Raw genomic sequence first — 25,189 nt, 5'->3', positions numbered from 1 at the left:
ACAAAGAACTGCCTTAATATGACTTTATATAATTGCTTATCATTAGGCACAGCAGCCCTATGAAGTATCTTTATTTATTTAAGTCTCATCTCTGACTGATGGCAAATTAGTCACTTGCATATCTGAGGAACACAGATTGTTCTGCTACCAGGCAACTTCGTTGTAGAATACCCTGGAGAACTTCAAAACAAGCAGCTGCTAATGCATTCTGAATATAAAATATGGGGAAACAAAGTGCAACAGCTAATGACATCCAGGAGTTCCTGTAGTACAACCATGATGTCACAAAATTGCTCTACCTGATACTCACTATATTTCTTACGTGAAGGAGAAAAGAGAGATGTTGTTCCAGAATAGATTATATATCTAGTTGTAGCCATAGATACATTATACATGTTTTTAACACTGACAACGCCTGTCTGTCACCCAGTGTGAGCACTGAAGGTTACAACATTCCTCCTTTTAAAATTAACAAAGCACACTACATGGCTTGGAATTCAGTCAGAAAGCTTTAATCCACTTCTCATTTTTAATATTCTTAAAGTATTTATTCAGGACAGCTCAAAGGAAATGTTCATGTTTTTCTTCTTTGTAAGGAAAAGGGTGTCGGGGGGAATTAAAATTTCTAAGGCAAGTTATGCTGTTATCATCAACTGACATACTCAGAAGGGATCTAGAAAGGATGCCACCTCCAGCATAAAAAGAGCCATAGCATATTATCCTATCATGGGATTTGAGCTAAAGGATTGCCTCCAGGTCTCCTCAAAGCACACTGTGTACTTTTGTCCCTGCGGATGAGACTACCTGTCACTGAACTAGATATCAGCAGTCATTAAATTCATATAGTCATAATATTGCTCTTTCCAGACATCAACACTATGATTCATTTTTCTCTTTATATTTGCTCCTACTCTAATTCTACACGCAAGTCTATCATCTCCCCAGCAGAAGCCTCGGTTAACCTTTCTGGTCTCGCTGGTCTGTTGTGGCTCTCTAACAGCATGGCAACGGAATGGCCCTGCCAATTTATGCCTCAAATCATCTTCAGCCACTAGTGCTCGATTCAGGAGAAAACTCCTAATGAGCTGAAAGCAGCAGCAAAGACTTATATTGACTATTTTTTTAAATATGCTGTGTTTGGAGCTGTATCAAGTACAAACTGAAGACAATATTACCTCAAGGGGCTTACAGCCAGAAATATTAATCCTAGAATAAAGGCAGTTTTCAATTGTTTGGAAGGGTTACATTTTGGGTTAATTCTGTTCCTGTTGAAATCCCAGGTAAATGGAGAGCTTTTTTTTTTTTTTTTTTTCCCTATTTTAACTCTACCTAGGATGCAGGCAGGCAGGATGGTGGATCCTTGCCCTATTCTAGCAACATCCGAAGGTTTACACAAAGGATCATGAGAATTAGCTTGCCCATGATGGCAAGACTGAAGCCCAAGACACTAATTTTTCATATTAGCAACAAAATATAAGTGCAGCTTTCTAAACATTACATGATGTTGAATTACATGTTTGCAGGATCTCATGCTACAATACAAAATAGGATGTGCCCTGAAAAACCCAGGAGAAAAATATTTGTCTTTATTGAACTGATTTCAAAGTTCTGAGTAACCTGTGATCTCAGTTCATCAGAAGTTAGCAAGCCCTTGGTTCTGGCCATCAAAAGGTGCATTTCAGAACTAATGCCAAGAAAAAAGCCTTGCATGCTTTTCCCAAATGCTATATCATTCAAAGTTTATTTAAAGCGAACAAAAATTTTCCTTATTATTTGGCACATTATTTTGTCCTGTATCACCAGTGGTCTCATACATCAGAAATATAAAATCAAACCCACTGTCAGCATAACCACATCACGGGATTCAGTCTAAGACCATGGATGGACATGAGTATGCTTTGTATGAAAAGGATGTCATTATAAACATTTCCAGTGGGTCTTAATGCTAGTTAAGCTGTCTGCATACTAGCTGCCAGGGAATGTTATACAAGTGTTTGCCTTTCTTATGAGTTTTCATAGCTCATCTTTGCTTGTAAAACAATTTGTTGTAAGAAATTAGGAGAACATTTCCCACACAGAGCCCAAAACATGGAGCTATACCAAGAAGCAAGTGTTTGCAGTCAGGAGATACCATAGTTTTAGGCATGCTTAAGTACCCCATTGTATACTGTCACTTATCTGTAGCTGCTTATTTTAGTCTAAAATGGCTAAAATTAATAAAGTTGCAGGATCTTTCCCCCACAAACCCTTACCAGCAGCAATAATGACTATGTTAAATCAGACCTCATTGCAATGTAATGAAGCCTGACTGACATATTGCAGGTATGATACTAAGTAATTTCGTAAATTATTAAACTGTAATTGAAAGTAATAGTGCAGATTACTTTTCGACACGCTTTAAACACCTTGGCTTGAAAATAAGGACTGTAGCATGGCTGATTGGAAATAATGATCAATACCTTAACTTTAAGAACAGCCACAAGTCCCGAGGTAAAATTAGAACAGAATAAAATTTGAATTTTCTACCACTCATGCAACTCTGACACCTCAACTTCTGTTTTTCTCTTAAGTAAAGAACAAAAAAAAAAATCTTACCTCATAGAATGGGAATCTCTAGCAATTTTGGGTCAGAAATGTTTAAATCCTGATGGAAAACTGAAAATGTACAGAAAAAAAACCCTACCTTTCCTAGAGAATTTTTGGTTTTAGAGAAATTAGTTTTTCTCTCTGAAAGCCACCTTAAATGAACCGGTTGCACTTTAAAATCTTGCTGTTATATAAACTGTACCATTTTATGCCTCAGGACATTTTGTGCTTCTCATTTCAGTCTGGTAAAAGGTTCTTTGCCATTATTCTTGTTTATTTGTGCTCATGCCTTATGAAACCAGCCATACTCCTGGCACCTCTGCTCACTAAATTATATTTACTCTAGACCTAGTGGCTTGATGCATTTGATACACAGCAGCCCAATGGTTAGGGTACCCAGGTAGATATAGGAGGCCATATGATATGTTTCTGCTCCCATGGAAGTGAATTTTTGCCATCAGAAGATGGAGTTCTACTTTTTAGTAGTAGACTGTGAGCTGAAACCACTGTCCTCCTAATTACATGGAGACCTATGGTATAAAAGAAAACAGTCATCCCACTGAAGACACAAAAAATAGTGCCTATTTTAATGCCATCATGCTTCACAGTTTCCTGCTCAGTTTATTCGGTTTCTTAAAGTGAAGCACTTTCAGTTCAAGGACATCTTCATCTTTAGCTCTTGTTTATTTTTCTTGTCACTGGTCTATTGCTCTCCAGGGAAACATTAAACATCTCAATGGCATGGCTTACACATGAAATATACAGTTGGTTCAGCACAGAGGGCTTCATTTTAGGTCTCATATTAGTGGGTCCCTTGTGAGCTGATATTATGCCATTTTTGTACTTAGATCTTCTGGGGAAAGCTATCATCCAGTAAATTGCCTTAGTCAGATAAACATTACCAGATAGATCTCTTCCTGCCTCTCTCAGCAATGGGCTCTGCAGAAAGAAAGGTCATTGTTCATTCTGTTTCACTTTATCTTGCTCAATTGTTTCTCATTGTATCAAGGCAGAGCCAGTTAGTTTTTACCAAGGTGAACTTAGGAAATAATAGTAACATAAACACATGGCTTAAGTGAACCAAAATATCCAATGGTTCAGGGAGAGTGCATTGACTCTTCCAGGAAATTTCTTCATTCACTTTAATTCTGCCCCGAGTTCACAAGTGTATAAACCTTTTCCAGCTTTTTACTTTTCTACCTTCACACTTCAAAACCCATAGAACAGCAAATTTGCAACCTCTCCATGAAAATGACTTGGAAATAGCTTCAATTCACATCTGCCAAGGGGTCAATCCTATTCAATTGTCTTTCATAGTAACAAAAAGGGTACAAGGTTTCACAAAGACAAAGATAAAGCAAATAGAGTTATCATCAACTCCTAACTGGGACTAGCTCAATAGCTTGCCTGCCTGGATGTCCATAGACAGGATAGTAACCATTAGCATTAGAAATATCATGACTTAAGTTTCTACCATCCAGGAAAGGGTGGGAAGGAGTGGGGGGGACTATTCTTCCTCTCCATTCTAGCCCTACCATCACCTCCTCATACCTCTTCTCCTGCTTACTTTCTTCCCTGCTATACAGGCTTACACAAGATCCCTCTCCATGGCATTTCAAACTGGCTAGTTTAAAAGGCTCCCTGCCCATCTTGCAGATCTATCCCAAAATTACAAATTCTTCAGGATGGCACAGTGCTTAAAAAGTTAAGGCCATTACTTGTTCCTGGACTCTGATGGTGTAAGTCACTCCTGTACTTCCCACTCAAAATTCAAAACTTTTGTCATGAAATTCCCTATAGATACATTTTATTGGTGTGGCATTTGAGATTAAATCAACATCAACCAGGGCCTTGTTAAAATAGCTGACAAGAGCAGTTGCCTTTATGGTAGCCCTTATTTTAATTTTATTCATTTGTACTGGAGCCAAAAGCCATACATTCAAATGAATTTAAATGTAATTTGAATTGGGATCAGTTTAACCCAGAGACCATGCATGTCAGACTGATGCTTTAATATAATCAGTGTGTCATACAAGGAATGCCCTACCTCCAGATATCTCAAATAAAGCTTGAAATCATGGAGTGTATTGGAATAACAGATGATGACACCAAGGGGCAGCCACTAAGCACTTGTCCAAATGAGATAAATCATTTGTTGGTAGGGTTTGTGATTGCTAATGGGAAGGAATCACAAAGAAGACCTCAGACCAGACCTTGAGTATATGGTCAATGTGGACTCTTTTTTAGGAGGTATGAAACTCTTCACTAGAAGATGGTGCAGACAATTAAAAAATAGCCCACGTATATATTTTTTTGTGTGTGTTCTACCACTTTTCATTGGGAGCCATAAATGTGCACATTTTTTAATCAGTGTGTGACATGCCTTTTGTTGGTGAGGTCACTGCCTGCCTTGCAGTCAGCCTCGGTGGCCAGCTCACAATCACTTGTGCAGGAGCCTGGCCTTGTTGCTTCCTGATGCAAGGGTCCTCCTCCATAATATTTGAAATGCTAGTCAGCTCTAAAATAGCCCTTTTTCTCTGTTTTACTAAATAAGACCATTTGACATTTCTGGTTTTGCATTTTATGTAGTCCATGAATTTAATTTGGGAAAAAACCCTTCATTAGTTTTCTTACTCTTTCCAACAGCAGAAACACCTCAGATTTCTAGGTCTATAGTTTATTGGACCTGTGTTTCCCTCAGACTTGCTACTTCTGGGTTTAGAAAGTCAAGCCCTTCAGAAAATGCCTGCTGCACATTTTCAGATCTATTGCACATACGCAGGAGCTCCAGTTGATCTAGGATGCTGCAAAGGTCCTTACCACAGGCAAATTGATCTCTGTTTGCAGAAGACCTTGCTTTCAACCATTTGAAAAGTACGACAAATTCAGCTGTTTCACTGGCAACTGTCAGGCATTCACTGGTAGGCCAGACAGACTGCAGGCACAGACCTCGAACAGCTCTGTTTTACTCTGTGCACTAGCAACTAAAGCAACCCACATTTTTAAACCAATTTTGTCAGAAGAATCTGAAGGAAGCTTAATAACAAAAAAAACCCTATGCAAACTCTCAGCTAAAACCAATACAGATTTACATGCTGCACAATGTCTGTCTGGATTGAATCAATCAATCTGTAAGTGAGAGTGCATACAGCAAAGTTGCCTGCAGAATTGCCCCCATATTTAAAAACAAGACAGTCAGCCTTCTGCATTGTGGTTCTCTTTCAGGCTCCTGGGGCAGAGTACATACAGGACAAAATGTTATTAATCATCACCAAGATTCATGTTTATCTGCCTGTCCTGAAACATGCCTCTAATGCAAGAGAGATGCTACACTAAATTGAGCTCAGGCTGCACCAGTCCTATATTCTGATAGTAGCTGAAACCAGTAGCTCTGGAATATGTTGGAAGATATAATTGTGCAATAACTGACAAGTTAGATAGGTTGGAGGAGGTTTCTATATCCTGCTGTCCCACTTTTTCTCACAAACTATGATGATCTGATGATCCTGTTCTAGGAAGTGAACAGACTTTCCCAATGTCAGGTTGGAATGGTCTCATCTATGTCTAGAGTTCAAGGTGAATGTTGTTCATCTCTTCCCTCTCTGCATGACTCAGAGTTTCCCTCAGACATCATTCCTGGAACAAAAAAAAAAAAGAGTAAGGTATCAGAAGGCTTGTTGTCTAAGTGCAGCGTTGAAATGAAATTTTCTCTCATCACAATAACACAGGGTAATTGCATTGTGTGTGCTTGTGTGGTCTTAGTTGCAAAAGGTCAGTCAGATTTTTGTGTAGCTCATTCACTTGTATCTTGCCAAGCCTGTGACAAATAGGTTTGGGAAGCCTCTCTTCTTACAGTGCTAAGTTGTTGTTCCAGCTCAGATAAAATATACCTACTGCGTTGTCTTGTAGTCTGCAATTTTCTGTCATTCTCACAAATAAACCCTTTTCCCCCATGAGGACAGTCAAGCAGTGGAACAGACTGCCCAGAGAGGCTGTGTAGTCTCTGTCTTTAGAGGTTTTCAAGACATGACTGGATGAAGCCCTGAGTAACTTGGTCTGAACTCACAGCTGACCCTGCCTGTATCAGCCAGTTTGATGCTGCAGCTCGTTTTCGTTGGCAATTTTAGACAGAAAATGACCTCCTCTAGTAGATAAAAAGAGAGGGTGATGGAATGAGGTTTGCACATTCTAGATTCTAGCGTGTCTTACCAAGAGCGGGGAATCATTTCTGTTCGTGTTGTGGCATGTAGATCCTGCAAACACCAGATTGTGCTGGCCCCTGTGCAGGGCCAGAGTAGTCCTTGAAAAGGCTGTTAGGCTATCACCTTTCAGTGCGACTACCAAGCTGACAGGCAGTGATGGTAGCAATGATTCGTGTTACTCTGGCACCAAGCAGGGCCAGCCATGATGGCAATCTATCACAAAGGCTTTTCTAGAAATCCAAAGGCACATGTGGTACTTATCTTGAAGAGTCTACAGGCTCATAATTCTTAGGAAGATGCAGTCATGTAACTCTCAGACAGACATTCACACCAACATTGTTTTCATTTCTTTTTCTTTTAATCTTTTGTGCTCATGTCCAGGTGATGATAACAAAGGTATTAATGTCTGATGCTATGTTCAGATGTCTCCTGGACAAAAAATGAGTAGTAGCATAGGAGTCTGAAGGCAATATTTATCTATAGTTGACAAGATGTTTTTGTTAAAATATTTTGTGAGAATATTTTGTGTTTTCAACCACTTTTTAATTTTGATTCAATTTTTGTTCAATTTTGATTCAATTTTGATTGAAGTTTTCCCATCTTTCTTGCAAAAGATTATTTTGTTTTTACAAAATGAACGTTTTCGTCTTTTTTTTTTTCCCAGTAGAGATATGGGAATTGTGATTCCATTTATGAAAACAAAAATTCACAAATATTTTTGAAAATGAAGGAGATTTAGGTTGTGATTTGAAGCTATTATTGCAAGAAGAAATAATCCTGACAATAATTTTCACCAAATATATTTCAAAAATTTTCATAAAAACATTAGTTATTTACCATCCAGCTCCAACGCTGTCATAAAATATGTTGAGTATACAGGCAGACTTCAAAATGTCTGTATCTTGGCTGTGTACATGAAAATCTCTAGAAATGAGTGGGCAAAAGTCATCATCCTACCCCGAAGTAGGTTAAGTAAGTAGTAGTAGATACCCAACATTATTTTTTGCATTTGTTGCTGCCATTTCACAGTGTTTCTAGCTTCCTGTTAACAGTTTCACTTCTGAAGCTGCTCTTCAAGTTTTTTCCATCCCACTCAATCTCAGCATTCAGGCTTATTTTGAAATATGTTTATTCATCTTTTCTTTTTCTTCCAAAGTGTACCTGAGACTGCTATTTCCTGCCAATAGTTCTGACCTCTCCAGGTCATTTAGACTCACTCCTTTGTTCTCCTCACTTTCATCAGCAGTGTTAATCATTAATATTTAACCAGATCCAGCTCTCACACAAGCAGCTATACACCCTTGCAAACCCATACTTGGGAATGTGTACCCCTGTTGGGTTAGATTCCTTTATTCAATCAATCCGCTTGATGGACAACGTTGTCTAAGTAATTCTGAGCCCAACTTTGCCTCAAACTCTCTAAGCGGAGTATCCCATGGGTGTGCGGCCCCAAGAAGAGAGAGGGACACGGTCTGTCAGTAAACAAGTTTTGTTAGGAGGGGAAAAAGGCTGTAGCCCCAATACGCTGCATCTTCGACTAATGGGCTATGTGGCTGCACTAGCCATAGTCTCTGTGCTCTTTATGCTCACTTCTCTGGGAGAAATTTGGGAAATGTCCATGTGATTGCTTCCCTACAGAAACATCACTCAGTCTCTGAGGCGCCAATGTGGGGAACAGGCAATTTATACTACTTTCCATCAGTAGAGGCATAAAAAAGTTCAGGAAGACACAAATTTGAGAAGTTTTATTATTTACTTTATTCTCCTCACCCTAAACCATTGTTTTTAGTTTTTTTCTTCCTAAATCAAAGATGGAAAACCAAACAACAAGATCCCTTAAAATTCAGACCACTGGCTTCAAGATTCAGGCCAGTTTTTAAAGGCAATTTCATATTTGGCATTTTTGAGAAAAGCAGGAACATTTATCAGGCAATTTTTATTTCCGACTGTTGCTGGAATGAAGACTGGGAATGTTAGGAGATCATGCAGGCACAATTAGTTTGCAGAGCTCACATGCAGTGGTAAAGGTTGTTTATTAAATTGCTCTGAAACTTCCTGCATAATATCACCATCATATGCCTACGTAAAGCACATAGCTAAGGATATGTGCATCAATCTCCATAGGCACAGACAGGCAAAAGGTGGAGAGGTTTAAATGAGAGATAAAACATAAAACCTTTTGAAATTTATCTGCTAAGAGCACAAGGTAATACATAAAAGGAAAATTCATTTTCTGCGTTTACATTTTATGTTAAATGCCATTGTAGATAGAATCTCAGTTACAAAGGCAGACTGTTTTAGGTCAGGGTGATTTGATTACTAGCTTCTTTAATGGAAATGTCATTATTTCAAAGCAGAAATACTGAGTATTAACTTCAGGAATGTCATGTGGCAACAAGTTGGACTAATCTCTCCTGTCACAACTGGTTCAGTTCCTTTTTTTTTCATTTCTGGTTTAAATGCAGCTAATAAAAAAAGTCGTAACAGTTGTGCACAAACAGTAGAAGATGGGGTGAAAAGCTTGTGCTCCCCCCCTCTAGCTCAGTGACAAGAGGACAATCACACAGGTGACAGAAGTGTGTCAGCATGATATGAAGGAACATTGGCACTGGTCCACCAAGAGCTTCGTAAATGCCTGAGAACTTGCTACACTTCAGGCATCGGAAAGTTTAGAAGCAAACATGATAAAATATCGACGTGAAATTACTATGGAATATTTGGTCTGAGAAAATTCTCTAACATATTTTTTGTGAAGATGACATTTTCAGCCTAAAAGCTTATATTCCATATTTCAGCTCTGAACATATTTTTTATAGCCTGAAAAGCAAAATAGGATTAAAAGGAATAGTTTATGCAAATATTCACTCCTCTGGCAAAGTTCCTGGAAAGAAATTTAAAAATGTCCTTTTCCTTTTGGGTTATAAATAATAGAATATATGCCACTGGTAATTGTGTAGTTTATTTTCATTTTACAACTTTAAGTTTTATTGGATTTTATTTAGGAACACATCAAGTTCACTTTTGAACAAGGATTTCATAGACCTATCATTATACTCCCTAAGTCATGAGGTGAGACAGGGGATAAAAAGCTCATGGGGTCACATACTCTACCTGACCTTTAGGATTTTGCTTTGCGCAGATATTACACCTCAGTAACATTTCTTTGTCCCTTGGAATGTAATGTCCACTCAAAAACTGCTGTATGGGATCAGGCTGTTGTTCATGTAAATGTGATTTAAAAACACTTCTGTGTAGTTAGTTAGTAACCCTTATCTATAAACCCCTTCAATGAAATATCAGAGAGTTATTCAACTGTGAAACTATGTAGAGGGGACATTTGCCTTATCCTAGGTCAGCATTTTCTGACTTTCTGTAAACATTCCCTCACATGATGCTCGTTAATAGGCTTCCTCATGCAGAACATTCTTGGCGGCCACTAGAAAAGTTCCCCAAAAGACTGATTGCTTTCCCTTCGCCCGAGGCCAGCTGCTGATCGGGGCTGTTACGTAGCATGACAAACACCGCTAATATCCGAACATGGAGCCAGCAGTGAGACGTTCAGTCATGCACCAGTTAAACCTTGGCCTATGAACGCCCCATGAGGTATATTAATATGCGAGGACCTGTTGGTACGCGTTTCCATGAGTTTAAAAAGAGGTGGGGGGCAGGGAGGACGGAGAGAAGGGAGGATGGATGCAGCTGGAGCTCACCCACCCTCAGGTCCCTCAGTACGCCAACGGCCCTAATGGCCCTGCCCCTCCCCCGCCCCCGCGGGGCCTCCTTGCCCCTCCCCCCGGCCGCCACTTCAGCCTCACTCCCTCAGGCCCTCGGCTCCTGTCACGGCCCTGCGCCTGCCCGGCCACAGCCTCCCCTGACCCCAGCCCCAGCCTGCGGGTGCCCGCCCTGCCCAGCCCCAAGGAGGTGCCCGATGCCGGTGCTGGGGCTGGGGCCACCCCTGGCCCTGGCGGTGGGCCCGGCCCTGCCCCACAGGGAGCCCTCGCTGACACCGGCCCCGCAGCGCCCTGGCATCCATTTGTACTTGGGAAGTTCTTGACCCGACTTCCCAGGCAGCATCGCTTTTCTTTTGCCGATCTGATCTAAGAACACAAATTGCATACTTGGCCTGTAATGAATTGTGCCATCTCATTTCCTAAAGACTGGCTCTAGACAGAATAAATACAAGCATTTCTGGGAGGATGCAGAAGGCTGTTAACTATTAGTGGTGGTAATGATGCTGCATGTACACAACGCTATCGGATGGACCCCCAAGCACTTTGCAACTACTACTACTCGAAGTAAGACAAAAGAGAGTTCAGGAGCTGCGGAGAAAGATGAAATACAGTAATTGTAAATGGCGGGCAGTGACACTACAATAACTCCGGAAAAATGAAATGTTCTGTGACCCTCTGAAGCACATTTTGGATAGGATCGAGGGAGGAAGGCATTTAGAAAAATCCAGTAGAATTTGGCTGATAGCTATACTGAGTAAAAAAATTGTTTTGCAACTGTTCTTGCAAAGTAATTATCTGGATGAGATATCAAGGTTGAAACTCTGTCATAAAGCTGTTTGGTGGAATACAATAGTGAAATAAAGTACTTGAGCCAAAAAGTAGGGAAAATAAGTACAACAGTGTAAAACAAACCTCCAGTGAACCTTTTCCAGGTGTTTCTGAGGAGACAATGGATTTCTGCCAAAAAAAGAATAAAAAAAAGTAAGTGGTAATATCATTGCAGATAACACTTAAAATTAGAATCAAAAACCAGATCATGCTTTCAAACAGCATTTGGATCATAGGATAAGACTGAATTACAGTGATCAGCAAAGTGCCATGAGTTCATGCAAATGTATAAAGCTGTATGTGACAATGTCTCTTCACTAAACTCAGTAAAAACAAGTTCAAGTTCTCTGTTCTGCATCTTACTACTAGGATTTTCCCTACAGAAGATCACTGTATTCTGGCTTTTGTTTATCATGGCTGAAAAAAAAAAAAAAAGTGTAGTAAAAGCTTGTTCTAATTCAATAAAAAACACTATCAAATTTTACAGGGAAAGCAGTGGCACAGACTGGATTGGCCCAGAGAATTCATTGTAAGAACTAAATTTCCTAAACCTTTAAATGTTCTTTCATCTTTTTGATTTTCAAATATTAGATGAGACTTCCATGTACATACAGAGATAATGAATTTCACTTCTCCTCTATAAAATGACTGAAGTTGCAGTTTAGATTTCCAGAAGGAGATGTGTTATTAATGGCTGACAGATGGAAAGCTCTTTCAGCTTCATTCTTCTATTTCCTTGTCTAAACCTTTTCTTTGAGACCTGCCGGCAGGCCAGGGCCTCTGAGACTGATGCCTCAGCTTTTCTCACACTGACGTTTCAGTAGCAAACCTCCGTTTGAAGCAACTGAGATACCAACTTCTGTGTGTAGGTTTTGGTGTGTTGTGGTCCTAGCAGATGTTAAAACATGCTAAGAACTGAACATAACTAAAAAAACATACCTGGACTAACCAAAATGTGGCCTTGGACAATCTGGGTAGATGATGAAATTAAATGCAGGTGAAAGTAAAGTAATGCACGTAGAAAGGACATCATCCTAATTTCATTTGTAAAATGAGGGGTTCTGAGCTAACTGTTGCCACTTAAGAGAGAGATTTTGGGGATATAATTGATAATTCCATGAAAATGACAGCTGAGCATGCAATTCTGAAAAGAAAAGACACGAATGTTAGGAACTATTGATAAAGCAACAGAGAACAAAGCAGAGTTCATCATTATGCCTTTATATAAATGCATGGCATGTCTGTGTCTTTGTACTGTTCTGTTCTTTTCATCTCAGAAAGGATATAGTAGAACTGGAAAAAGGTTCTATTGTCCTTGATTGTCAAGGGCTATCAATATATGGGATGTGTTCTGTGCAAGGAATAACTAAGTAAGTTAAGACTCTTCTTTCTAGAAAAGAGACAAATTACAGAGGATGTGTTATGGGGCTATAAAATCAGGAGTGAGGTGGAGAGGATGGACAGGGGTTGATTGTTCACTCTCTCTTCCACTATAAGTACTAGGGATCATCAAAGTAAGATAGTAAGAACAAGCTTCAAAACAAACAGGAGTAGGTTATTCTTCATGCAACAGATAATATGGCAGTGATACTGCCTGTGAAAGGATGACTGCATCCTAACTGAATACTAAAAGTTTAGGTGGGTCCAAGGGCAGACTGGACAGGTTTATGGAAGAGAAATTCATTGGGGGATACTAACTACACAAAAGCCACACTTAACCCAGGAAATCCCTGAGCTGAAAATAGGTGATGGCTGGGACAGCGTCAAGGAGAGGCATTGTATATTCTTGCCCTTTTCTTAGTCTTCCCTAGTTTATCCACTTATGACAGCTGTAGCTTACAACCCTGTCTCCTATCGACCTTGGTTCTGACCAAGTTGGCTATTCTCATGTTCTTTGTATAGCGATGTCATGGCAAAGGGAGATTTTTAGTCTGGCTGATTGTTTTACATGAGTGTTGCTAGACTGCATTCAACTGCTGTTGACTTGTGTGCTAGCTAACATGCCTTTATGTAGCAGGACGATAAAGTTCTGATTCCGGAGGTATTCTTGTGCCTGTCAGTATAAATATGCCCTTTGCGCTCACAATCCAATTCTTCTCTTTTTTGTATATCTGTGCTTTTCATGCATGTGCTATGTCATTTCTATTACAAAACAAAGGAAAGGCTGTTGCAATGCACAAGAAAATCTAATTTGCTTTTCACAATGGACCTAAAAACAATGATTGATGTGTTTCAGTAATTAAATTCTGCTAGCTGTAAGATGCTGAATGCAAGATTTAGAAAGGCAGTGGGAAATGGGTGAAAATGGAAAATATATTAGCAACTTTCATGTCTTGTGCTACAGTGTTCAATATTCCATCCATTTATGTTTGAACAGGTGAACAACTTTCAAAGACATGAAGATAACCCTGTACATAGGGGAAGAAAAGACTGATGATAATCCTGTCTACTGAGAAAAGAATGATTGAGCACAGAATGTCAGTATACATTGTCTCAGAAAAAGAAAGAAATAAAAATTCTGGGTATTAAACAAGTTAGAAGTTATAAGTAAGATACAATCCTTTGACCATGTTGGTAGATTTTAGTTCCACATTGCTGTTAGATCTCATGCTGTTCTCATCTCAGAGTATGTCTGCACAGCACAGTGCCTCGCTGTACAGAGGTATCTGAGGTAGGTCTGATAGAGGTACACAGGTAACAGAAAACCCTAGCCCCAAGAGTGTGTTGCACTCGCACATGTCACTTCTCAGCTTTTCTTTTGAAGCTTGCTGTGTGTCTGTTCACAGGATTGTGCAGTGCACAAAAGATTGCCTTCATATTAAGCAAGGCAAATGATATGCATTACCTATGGTTAATTATTTTTCTCAGCCTCTCTCCAGGGAAGAAATAGTGTTTTCAAGTAGCATTTTACTTACATATCTGAACATCTGAGTTTGTTCCATGGTAGATGGACCTCCCCCATTTGAAGTCTTTAAACAGAGCTAGATGTCTTTCTAAATTGTGTGTTATAGCTAGGAGTCACTTGGAAGTTACAGCCTTGATACAGAAATTGCTGTGTGACCCCCCCCCCCCGACCTTATCTACATTGTAGACGTCAACTAAATGAGCAGAGCAATTCCTTCTGGTCTTAAAAATCTATGAATAGCTGAACACATAACTGGGTGAAAATGTCTTGATGGCCAAAACAAATGTCAATGAATGTGGTAAATTTGCAAGCCATCACTCCACTGCTGGGCTGCGTTCTTTCTGTAGCCTTCATTTATGTGTTCACCTGATAAAACATCATTTATGGAGCTCCAAGATCCTGGGTGCCTGGGAGGATAAGTGAATACTCCAGGCCTTTAATGCTTGCTATCGTGGTGCTCCACTGTCCTGTCAAGTGAAAGCAGGGGCAAATGAAGGCAGGCTGGGGGCTGAATCCAAGGAAAAAGCAGGACTGGATGCAGTCTTCCCTCTGTGTTAACATGTTTATTTCATGGTAGCTTAATTTTCTAGTTGCTGATTGAATGAACTTTCTATGAATGAAAATGAAATGAATGAAAATTCTATCTGAATTTTTCTAGCTGATTTGATCTAATTAAGGCTATGGGCATTAAATTAAAAAACCATGATGGAATGACTACGTTTGGGAGGCACGAGAATGAAAATCTTTGACATATGGGGATTTTCACACCTTGGAAATAAGGTGCTTTATGAAAAGTAGCAGTAACAGCCAGGATGTTCTTATTACAGGCAGAAGAGAAGAGATACCAAAGACATCTCAGATGTATTCAGATCTATGAGACAACCTTAACATCTTGTAACTTACTGCATAATTGTTACTTTGAGATAAAAAGTGATGCTATATGTCCTTATTGTGTTCTTTGCTTTGAAAGTGAAGTTCAGCCATACAAAGGATACTACAAAGCCTTCACGTTGCTGCAGCCATCAAATGGGGCTAGTGAGGTAAAGACCTCAGACTGACTTTTGCACACAGGCAATGGTTGAAACAGGATTTCAGGTGTACCAGTATGAATATCTGCAATTATCTGCATGGAAATAAAAAAAAAGTCCCAGTATGTTGCTATTCTGTCATGTTTCTAGTCTGCAGAAAGTGCACACTTATTGTACATGTCACTGCTGCATACAGGCTCGTCTTGATCACTGCAACAGGATAATTTTCATCCTTTGTAGATATCTGAAAAAAAAATGTGGAGGCCAAATAGTATAAAATTAAAACCTTTGAAATTGCAAGCACTCATATCAGAATGATATTTTTAAGAGTGATTTTATTTTAAGAGGTTTGATCTTATTTGCACCATGTTTTTTTTTTTCATCAAAACCCCTCAAATCCCTAATATTTGCAGCTAAGAGCTTACAAGTGAGGTATGGACCAAGAATTATAGCAGGAAATTAGTCAATGAATAGTTAAGAATGGCATATTTATTACAGAAAGTTTAAATCTGCTTGCAAAGTTCTCTCAAGCAACAACTTTTCAGAAGGAAAAATGAAGTTTTTTCCTTCCCATATACTAACAATAAACAGCTTTGTGATGATCTGGTTTTGTTTTATATCTCATTGACAGCTGTTAAGTGTTCTCCCTTTTGATATGTTGAGTTTTTAACCGTGCTTAGGTTAACAACAGAGAAATGTATTTCAAATCTGAGTGTTTTCTCCTGTTTGCTTATAATGACATTTTATTTTATTTTAGCTTTTTTTTTTTGATATTGTCTTCTGGATGTCCCCACATTTAATTGCATCAGTATAAGGCACTGATGAGTACTATGAGAAAAGGTACAGCTTTGGAGGGAGAAAGGTCACTTTTAATATGCGTGAAGAGTACTACATATCTAAGTAATAAATATTCATTTGCTCATTTCACTTGTCTGGCTGAGAGGAACTCTCCTCTATGTTTCTTTATATTCGTGACAGTAGTTACATATTGTTTCCACCTTCTGTCTATTTTGTTCTCAGATGGGTGTTACAGCTGTCACAGGTGTTACTGCAGTAATCATGATTATCCAAATGTTAGGAAAAATATTTTTAGTCTAACAAGAAAAAAATAAACAAACAAATAAAAGTAAATAAAGTGAAAAGCAATCCTGATTCTCTCCCCCAAGAAATCCTTATGTGTGATGTATAAGCACACAGGCAGGTTATTGTGTGCTCTCTAATATTTTTGACCAGAAATGTTCTTCCACCCAAACACGTTTTATTTCAGTTGATAAATGAAGTGCCAAAAAGCAATCCTTCTCTAAGACTAAACTGATTTCTTCAAAGGCATTCTCCCCTCTCTTACTGGAGAGAGAGGTCCGGTGAACACCTCCAAACTTACCCTAAAACAAAAGCAGGTCTAGGGTGACTTACTGGTAGAGCTTAGACAGAAGCAGAAATCCTGGTAATTTACCTCATCTTTTACTCAGGACTATGCAGAGGAGGGGAAGTATCCAAATGTTAATGGCTATTGGAACTTCCACTGTAAGTAACAGAAACTGGTATAAAGAGGGATAACTGTCAAAAATCGGGTTTTATGTAGAAACATAAAACATAGGACATAGCACTGAGAGGAACTGCTGAGTACAAAGTCCAGGGCCATGATACTGCGAGGCACCATATCACATCAGTGACTTCAGCCTACATTTATTTCTGGTAATATATACCAATTTGTTCTGGTGCCAGTATTGTTCCTTACCTTCACTATCTTTTCTCCTTCACATATACTGGCCCATCTCCCAAGATGTATTTATTAAATTCAAGTCCATTTTCTTTCAGACTCTCTTTTTCCAATGCATAGCAAGCCAAAATCTTGGGTCTCTTCTTGTGTAACAGCTCTCAGTTCCTTGACCAATAGCACTTTGAGTTGTTCCACGTGTAGTAAACCTGACAGTGCTATACCTTGAGTGCATATATGTGTGTATAAGTTACTAATAACTTTGAACCCCCTGTGTGTTCCCATCACATTTGCTTGAGGGACAGAAGTCTCAGAGATAATGAAGTGCCTCCAACTACTGTGAAACTGGTGTCTGAATAGAGCAGAGAGATATGGTAGGTGCCTCGACCAGAGAGGCTGCAGTGTAAGTTCTCACCTTATCAGGCAGCAAAGAACCCAGAGGGGAGGGAGTCCCTACAGACTCCCCACCCATGGCTACCTCCATGCCCACAGGTTGCCCCTTCTTGCTCCTGGAAGTTGATCAGCCAGAAATGCACCTCTGTGGGAAAGAATGCATCCAATGTTCATGAAACTACATGTTTGGAAACGAATGAGGTGTACAGGGAGTTAAATTAGCAGGTCTGTTTCCTGGTTCTCTGTATAGCCAAGGGAAAAAGACAGACTCCTCCAGGGCTGGCCTTGGCTGAGGAGCCTGCGGTGATGGTCACAGCTGCCTTCTGGAGGAACCAGTATCTCCATACAGAAGTCTACAGAGATAGCTTTTGGACTAGAACTGAAGCCAGGTGCCTAAAGTCAGGAAGCATGAGTGCCACCCAGGATTTCAAACAGGGGTCTCACCATAAGGAAGAGAAAATCTGTGGTCACTTGGTTCATTTCCTTCGTCTTGTAAGCTGTATGTGGGATATAGAGGTCTGAGTTTAAAGAAGTTCAGGTCACACTATGTATGATTTCTCTTTTCCAAGTGTGAGGAAGTCAGTGTTTGATAAAAAATGTTTTTTAGTTAATAGACTTAGTTAATAAACAGTAACATAAGGCCCTTGCCTCCCATATTGGAAAGTGAGTAGTGATTGTGGCAGCCACTGGACTCTGTGCATTTGTCCAATAACATCAGTGACAAAAAGAACCATGGAAAAAGTATTTTGGCAAAATGTGCAGTGTGATGCCATATAAAGTATTTGACAGCTTTTCTGACAGCTAAAAGCAATTGGGCACTGGAGAATTGGAAAGAAGCAGGATGAAGTTCTTTACTACATTAATGCTTTGAATTACTATCCAATCCATTAGTGACTTGGGAAGATGATAGAGCCTATTATAGATAAACATTTAAAAAATAGCAGAACTTTTCCAAGACCTCCAAAAGAGCTGGCTAGGAATGTATCATGGAGACCCAGGGAAAAGACAAATATGCAAAAAAATGCTAGATTTATGCTGATACTCAAAACCCAAGAGGGATAACATAGATTACAGAGAGAGTAGCATCAATACAAGGTGAAACAGCAGAAAATCTGATGAAAGACAAAATCTATAAAGAAATAAAAGATACGTGATAAGATATATGAATGCCAAACAGTATGATTTTGTGGCAAAGATATCTTGTGAAACTAACTTGATGTCATTTTTTAACTTTAATTTAGTTTTTGGTTTATCAGGATAAACCTGACATTCAAGACATTTGACTTAGCACTGCATAGAACCCTTATTTAAAAAATTGGCCTATGTGAAATGGGATTAAGCACTGGCTAAATGGTAGACCTCAAGGAGTAAATGTACAGGGAGAAATTTCATTGACTGGGATCCTTCTATGAGTTTAAAGGTTTTAAAGTCCTGATTCCAAAACTACTTTCACAACATGCCAAAAAATGCAGTCTGAGGACATGTACACAGGAGATCACTGATGAGAGATGAGGAAATAATTTTACTTCCACATGCTAGAATGAGATTAATGCTAAAATAATGCCTCTTGTTCTGACACCTTCATTTTAAAAAAATTGTTGAGAAATTAGAGACAATGATACCAAGCCACAAAAATGATGAGAGACCTGGAGAAAATACTTCACAGATAAAAACTCACCAAGCTCAGTCTGTTTATTTTATCAAAGAGAAGACAGAAAAGTGACTTTGTGACAGAGTATAAAAATCTTAATGAAGAAAAAGTATTGTAGTATCCTCAAGAATCAATGCCTGGAAGCAGAAGGCAATAAAAATAAAAATAAAAACAAGGCACGCATTTTTAACGGTGATTTTCATTAGAATAGATTATTCACAGGAGAGGTGGATTTTCCATTGCTTAGTATGTTCATCAGGATTTGATACCTTTGTAGAAGCTATGCTTTTGTTAGAAACAAGTCTTTAGGCTCCATGTCAAAGTGAAATGTAATGTCCTGTGATATAATGACTAAATGATCTAATGGTCCTTTCTAGCTTTAAATTTAATGAATGTCTGGATGATTTTTGAAAAGCTCCTGTGCATGTATTGCTAAAATCTGTGTCCCTGAGTTATGTATATGTCAGTCAGACACAAAAGAGTATAGAAGGACCATACACAGTTCAATCAAGAAAGGAAGTGCCCTGAACTCTCAAGAGGACCATTCTGTAGAAACAAAAAGAAATTCCTTTCTTTTAGGAATTGAATAAAGTCCAACTATTCAAAAAGATGAAAAATTAGCACCTTATGCTGGTGCCAGCAGGTCGCTGTAATACCTGTAGCCTAGTGCGTGCTCATCTGTGAATCAGTCTAAAAGACTTCTAGGCAAATAAGTAGGCTGTATCTCAGGAGACCGTGAAACATTATTGGGATAGCCAGTCCCAAGTGTACTTGGAGATTTAGTAGAAAAAGGGATGAATGAAAGATGATAAGGTGAAAAGGAAAACATCTCTGGCATTATGAAATGAGTGATTAACCAAAAACATCTCAGAGCCTTGTGCCCAGCTTCAAGGATACTAGATTTAGCAGAAGAATTAGTAAGAGAAAAACAAACGTATTTAGGTAGACACATCATAGTGATTGGAAGATCATTTATTTAAAAATGTTGCCTGATTTCATTTCCATCTTTCACAGAAGGCTGTTCCTTAAAGAGAAAGAAAAATCTGAGCCCTTTGCAAAATATGAGGTCTGTTCAATATCTGCTTCCTCCTTGAAAATCTTGTCACACTTTTTTCCTATTAATCAATGAATTCTTAGATGGCGAACCTTTAAACAGAGGGAATGTTATTATTCTGCAGGTAAAACTGCTTGCAGCATGTCAAAGGGTGTTTGTTTAAACTTTAATGGATAAAGTCTAGAGAGCAAGTTTCATTAGTCTAAGGACAAAAACCATTTGTTTATCATTATGTGTGAAGTAAAGAGTTCTGTAAATTTGCTAACAATTCTGATGAGATCCAGATAAAATTATAGGAATTATCATGAATAATGCTCTGAAGCCTTAGAATTTTTCCAGTGAGAAAAGGAGAGCTTATTTTGTCTGATAATAACAATAATAATAATAATAATAATAATAATAAACCTGGAGTTTAGCATCCAGATTCAAGTTAAATAAAGGTCATAAAAGACTTTGACTTTTCTCCCCAGGGGACACAAGAAACTCAGGGAGTTGACTGGGAGATGCTCACACTTTGTGGGGTAGGGGGAATTGACAGCCTGCCCCCAAAGCAGCTGTTTCCTGCAATATTAACTGAATCATCGGAACCTCCCCATTCTGGGAAGACAGGTAGGAAATTCTGAAGGTAAGATCTTTCTGGTGACATCTCAGGCCCTTCACTCTAGACTGCAGCTACATCACTGACAGTTTTACTTCCACAGTTCTTGTGATGGTCCCTGTTGGTAAGCACAAGTGAGTAAAATCCCTTATGCCCCTATTTATATTTTATTACTATTCAAATGAATCATGGACCTTGGTCTGTACTGTCTGAAAGCTGCCTCTTGGACTTTCTTGTAGTTGCTATACTTGACTGAAAACTCCACAATTCCCAGCAAAAGGCTAATCTCGTCTCTTCTTAAAATATAATTCCTAACAAACTCAAAGGTTTGAGGAAATACTTCAGGGCTGTTATTATTTATCTGTGCTTAGGTATCCCGGCAGAATTCAGGACTTCAAGGCCATAAGTATCACTTGTACACCTAGAAAAGGTACTCTCCATCCAAAGAGTTTACAATCCAAACTGACAAGACAGAACAAATGATTATTATTCAAATCAATATTTTACTCTTATTTTGCAAATGAAGACCTGAAGTATATAGAGAGCCAAAGGGCTTGTTTTTAATATCCCTATTTACACTTTTCATTTACATGGGTTCATATGGGGCCAAGCGTGGTTTTTGGTATACCAAATAACTATACCAGCACCTCCTTCCACACAGAATCAGCCTTGCTTATACTGAGTTACTATTCAGTACTTGTTTATCTCCTGTTTCTGTCAGTGAAATTACCTGTCATTGTGAACAAGGATATTACCATCTAATCCTGTTGCATGCAACCCCTGCGGTAGAACTGGGAACTGAACCCAAACTGCCTCAGCCCCTGACCAGTTCCTTAATCACATGGTCATTTTTCCCTATGGCTAGAAATGGTGACTGAAAGGGCAGGAGAATTGAGCTGGCTGTCCTTTTGCACACACTGAGTGCGTAGTTAAAGTGAGCAGTCCATCTACATGAGGAAACAACCAGTTCATCTGTAGATAGTCAGCCTCTAACAAATTTTTACGTGTTTACACAACAGATATCCTGTCATGTTTGTTACTCTCCTGTCATATTAAAGGTTAAAATGATAGGCTTCTTTTTAATTTTAGCCTGAACCCAGTTTCACACCTCCCAGTTCAGCTAGCTCCTTGGCAAATATCTGCCGAAATCCCACATGCACCCACTCTCTATGTAAATGATGAGTAAGCACCACAATTTAGATGAAACTTTGGGCCCTGGGGCTACAGCAACTGCATGGATTATCTAGTCCAACTGCAAATTCACTTTCAAAATATATCTATAGCTGCCAGCCATACAGGAGCTTCTGTTTTCTCAACTATATTTCCTCTAGTTTATGTATTAACAGTTGCTTGCTTACCAAACTGTACTTTCATAGGAGAAATATCTTTGTTAATGTCTCCATGGAACGGTAACTAGGGTAATGAAAATCTTTACTTGTGAAAACATTATACCATAACTGGAAAAAAAATCAAATGATTATAGTTGCCAAATAACGTTTGTTCTTTAATAAAAATAGCAACAACCACAACAACTGCCGCAAAAACGCATTTGTATTACAAGAGAGACTCACTAGGTCTGTACCCCAATGTGTTAGGTGCTGTACAACCACAGGGTAAATGTAACCCCTGAAGCCAAAGGTATAAATATAAAAAATAAAACTTGAAAATAAATAAACAGGGATAAACTCTGAATAAGTGTATTGGGAAAGGAATGAGAAATGACATAACAAAATAAAAGGAAGCATGCGGTTCACCACTGTCTTTTTTTGGACTTGTTAAATTGTGAAAAAAAATCTTGAAAATAAGCTGAGAGAAAAAGTAGATTAAATAAAATCAAACATATTACTCAAATGAATAATTTAGCATATTTATGGTAGTTTCTTTCTTTTAGCTTTTCAGGCCATTAGATTTATCAGCCCTGCTGATAAAGGAACACCTTCTTTCAAGAAAGAGCAAGGAACTAAGTGAGTTATATATCAATTAGAAAAAACAAATTGAGGTGAATTTCCATCAATCTTGTGTTGTCTACCATTGACATTATGACATTGACAGCATTAACAAAGGGAGGCAGCACTCAATATATTGAGATGTAATTAAAATGCACACAAAGCTCTGGGCATATGTACAAAATATACTGAAAAATTCATGCAAATTGGGCAAAATTCAATACTACATTCTGAACAAGCTTATTCATACCATGACTCCTCCTATACAGGAGCCTTATTCTTAATTTTCCCCCACCAAAAGACTGGAAAAAGGGATTTTGTGAAATAAACTGAAGGTTACACTGCCAAGGCATTATTAAACTAAGGGGAAAATGCATTGCAGAATTGAAGACACTGCCATTTAAACTGACCTGATTTAGATGATACAGATATAAAACTTGATCTTTTCATGCAGTGTAGCTTCCTTTATTGTTACCAGCTGTAGAACTGCATCTCCCAATTATAAATGCTCTGTTTATTCCATTTTCCTGGGAGTGAAGAAGTTCCTATCTGGCGCAGAGCTAGAATTACAGTCCTTATGTCGCTTCTCCCTTAAACTGCTTATGTTCAGAGTGTGTTGGGAAAGGGAAGAAAACTGACCAAAATAGGGAGGATTCTGGCTATGCCTATGTATGGGATGGCCCCACTGTGGGCTGTTGTAATGTGTGCCTGGGCCTAGGGCTGGGAGGAGGACCAGAGCTGTGCTCAGAGCTCAGACAGCCTCCACTTCTGCTCCACTAAACTGAAGCTGGACACGGGAAAAAGTCTGGCCCATTCTTTAAAGGACTGGTGTAATAATGGTCCACAGTGCACCTACTCTACACAAGTCAGGTGCATTGCAGGCATGTATGTGTATACAGATATAGGTATGTGTGTATGTGTGGTGTTTTCTACTTGGGAAAATTTACAAACTCTGGATACACTATCTGCAATCCAATTTTACTTCAGATGTGCATGACTGGTGGGACTGTTTGTGTTTCTCAACATGAGACAGTGTCCAGAAGAGGAAGGGAGAAGAAGAAATGCCAGTTTAGGAGAGGGAGGACTGAGTGGCAGGGGAAAGCAAAGGTGATACTTTGCCTGCTGGCACTGGTGAGCCCCTAGATCTGCCCAAATGTTCATGAAACCACAGCCTGATAAGTTGAGGCTGCTCTGTCTGCATGCAAAGGCCAATAAAGATAGGTATGCCGGTCTTTCTCCTCTTTCCCTCCATGGACTTACACCTTGAGGAACGTTTGGTGGATCCAAAGTGTTGAGGGCCAAGGCACGGAGGACCAGAGGAGGACTCTTCTCTGCCAGCAATGACGCAGACTCCCTCTTTCAAAGAGCAGGCAGCTGAGAGATACACCATGGCTCCAAGCACATCCCAAGGCATCGCAGCCATCATTTAGTTTTTCTTCTCACTATTATTTCAGTGCTATTCCATGATATTACCTCACTGCATTTTTGTCTCTGTTTTTGTCTGATACATTAGAGCCTTTTGCTAAACTTTGTCTATAAGAATCCACTTCAAAGTGTGAAAACAGTCTGTTAGGGTAGTGTACCCATGTCAGCCTAGGATAAAAATATCTCTTTTAAGATAGAGAAGTGTATTTTAATGATTTAAGTTCAAGCATTCAGAGTATATTCTTTATTTCTTTAAAAAAAACAAATATCCTGGTCACAGCTTAAATGACCCTTAATTTAATGGCTGGCAAACTGGCAAGATGCCAGATTTTATTACAAATCTTAAATGACTGTGCTTAATTTGTGCCAAGGCATCCTATCTATCATTCTCCCCTAAGCATTATCTGAGTTCATTACCTTATTTGGTTCTAGTTTATAAGCTATAACGTTATTTTAGCCTGAAAATAAGGAGATGAAAAATGACTGTAACAATCTGGGTATCCATGCATTTACCAGCTGCTGTGCAGATAATATAGTTAATACTAACAACCTTTGGCTTATTGTGACCACACTTCAAAGTAAAAACTATCTACTGTAAAATGTACATATATCTATTTTGAAGTGTGGTGCTGAGGGAACCAAGCAGGTCAGATGTAATTTGATGTCATGTTACACCATGTGTTGACTTGAAAAAATCAGAGGTGCAAATCACTTAATAAGATTACCACAAGATGTACAAGATCAGGATATTTCACCATGAAAAGACTTCAGGAAGCTTCAAAATGCATTACTGAACTAAATATTGATGCACATTTAAAGTGCTTTTGAAAAAATTTGCTTTACGTATTAGCTAATACAAAAATATAACCACTTGCACAGGAAAGCACAATTAAAAGTCATTTTTAAATCCAGGAAAGTTCTAGTTAAGAGAAACATCCATTTCCTTTTCTTCTTTTTTGTCTTTCTTTTCCTGTTAAATTGAAAGAACTAAAATGTAAGACTCTAAAACAAATATCTATAATGCATCTCAAACACAGTACATCACGTAGATAGCTGGAACAGTAACTCTGCTTATTCCATGTCAAAAGCTTGATCCTAGTTAAGGTGACATGAACTCAGTTACCT

At 38.8% G+C, this 25,189-nt stretch overlaps 1 long non-coding RNA gene across 2 annotated transcripts in view; it reads right to left on the bottom strand.

Moving 5' to 3' along the window:
* The window catches only part of LOC106498782 (uncharacterized), a 36,453-nt gene extending 13,322 nt beyond the window's left edge, over positions 1 to 23,131 (bottom strand). Inside the window, exons 1-3 of one of the 2 annotated variants that reach the window (XR_010884287.1) lie at positions 23,050 to 23,131; positions 11,432 to 11,476; positions 6,017 to 6,222 (exon numbers count right to left, since the gene is read on the bottom strand). This is a non-coding gene — a long non-coding RNA (uncharacterized lncRNA). Of the gene's footprint in view, positions 1 to 4,484; positions 6,223 to 11,431; positions 11,477 to 23,049 lie in introns of those variants that run through there. The other variant, XR_001295041.1, reaches the window with a different exon arrangement.
* Between the last annotated feature and the right edge of the window lie 2,058 nt (positions 23,132 to 25,189).

This window comes from Apteryx mantelli, chromosome 5 (genome assembly GCF_036417845.1).
Source record: "Apteryx mantelli isolate bAptMan1 chromosome 5, bAptMan1.hap1, whole genome shotgun sequence".
In the NCBI taxonomy this organism is placed as follows: Eukaryota; Metazoa; Chordata; class Aves; order Apterygiformes; family Apterygidae; genus Apteryx; species Apteryx mantelli.
This window is presented reverse-complemented; position numbering and strand designations above follow the sequence as displayed.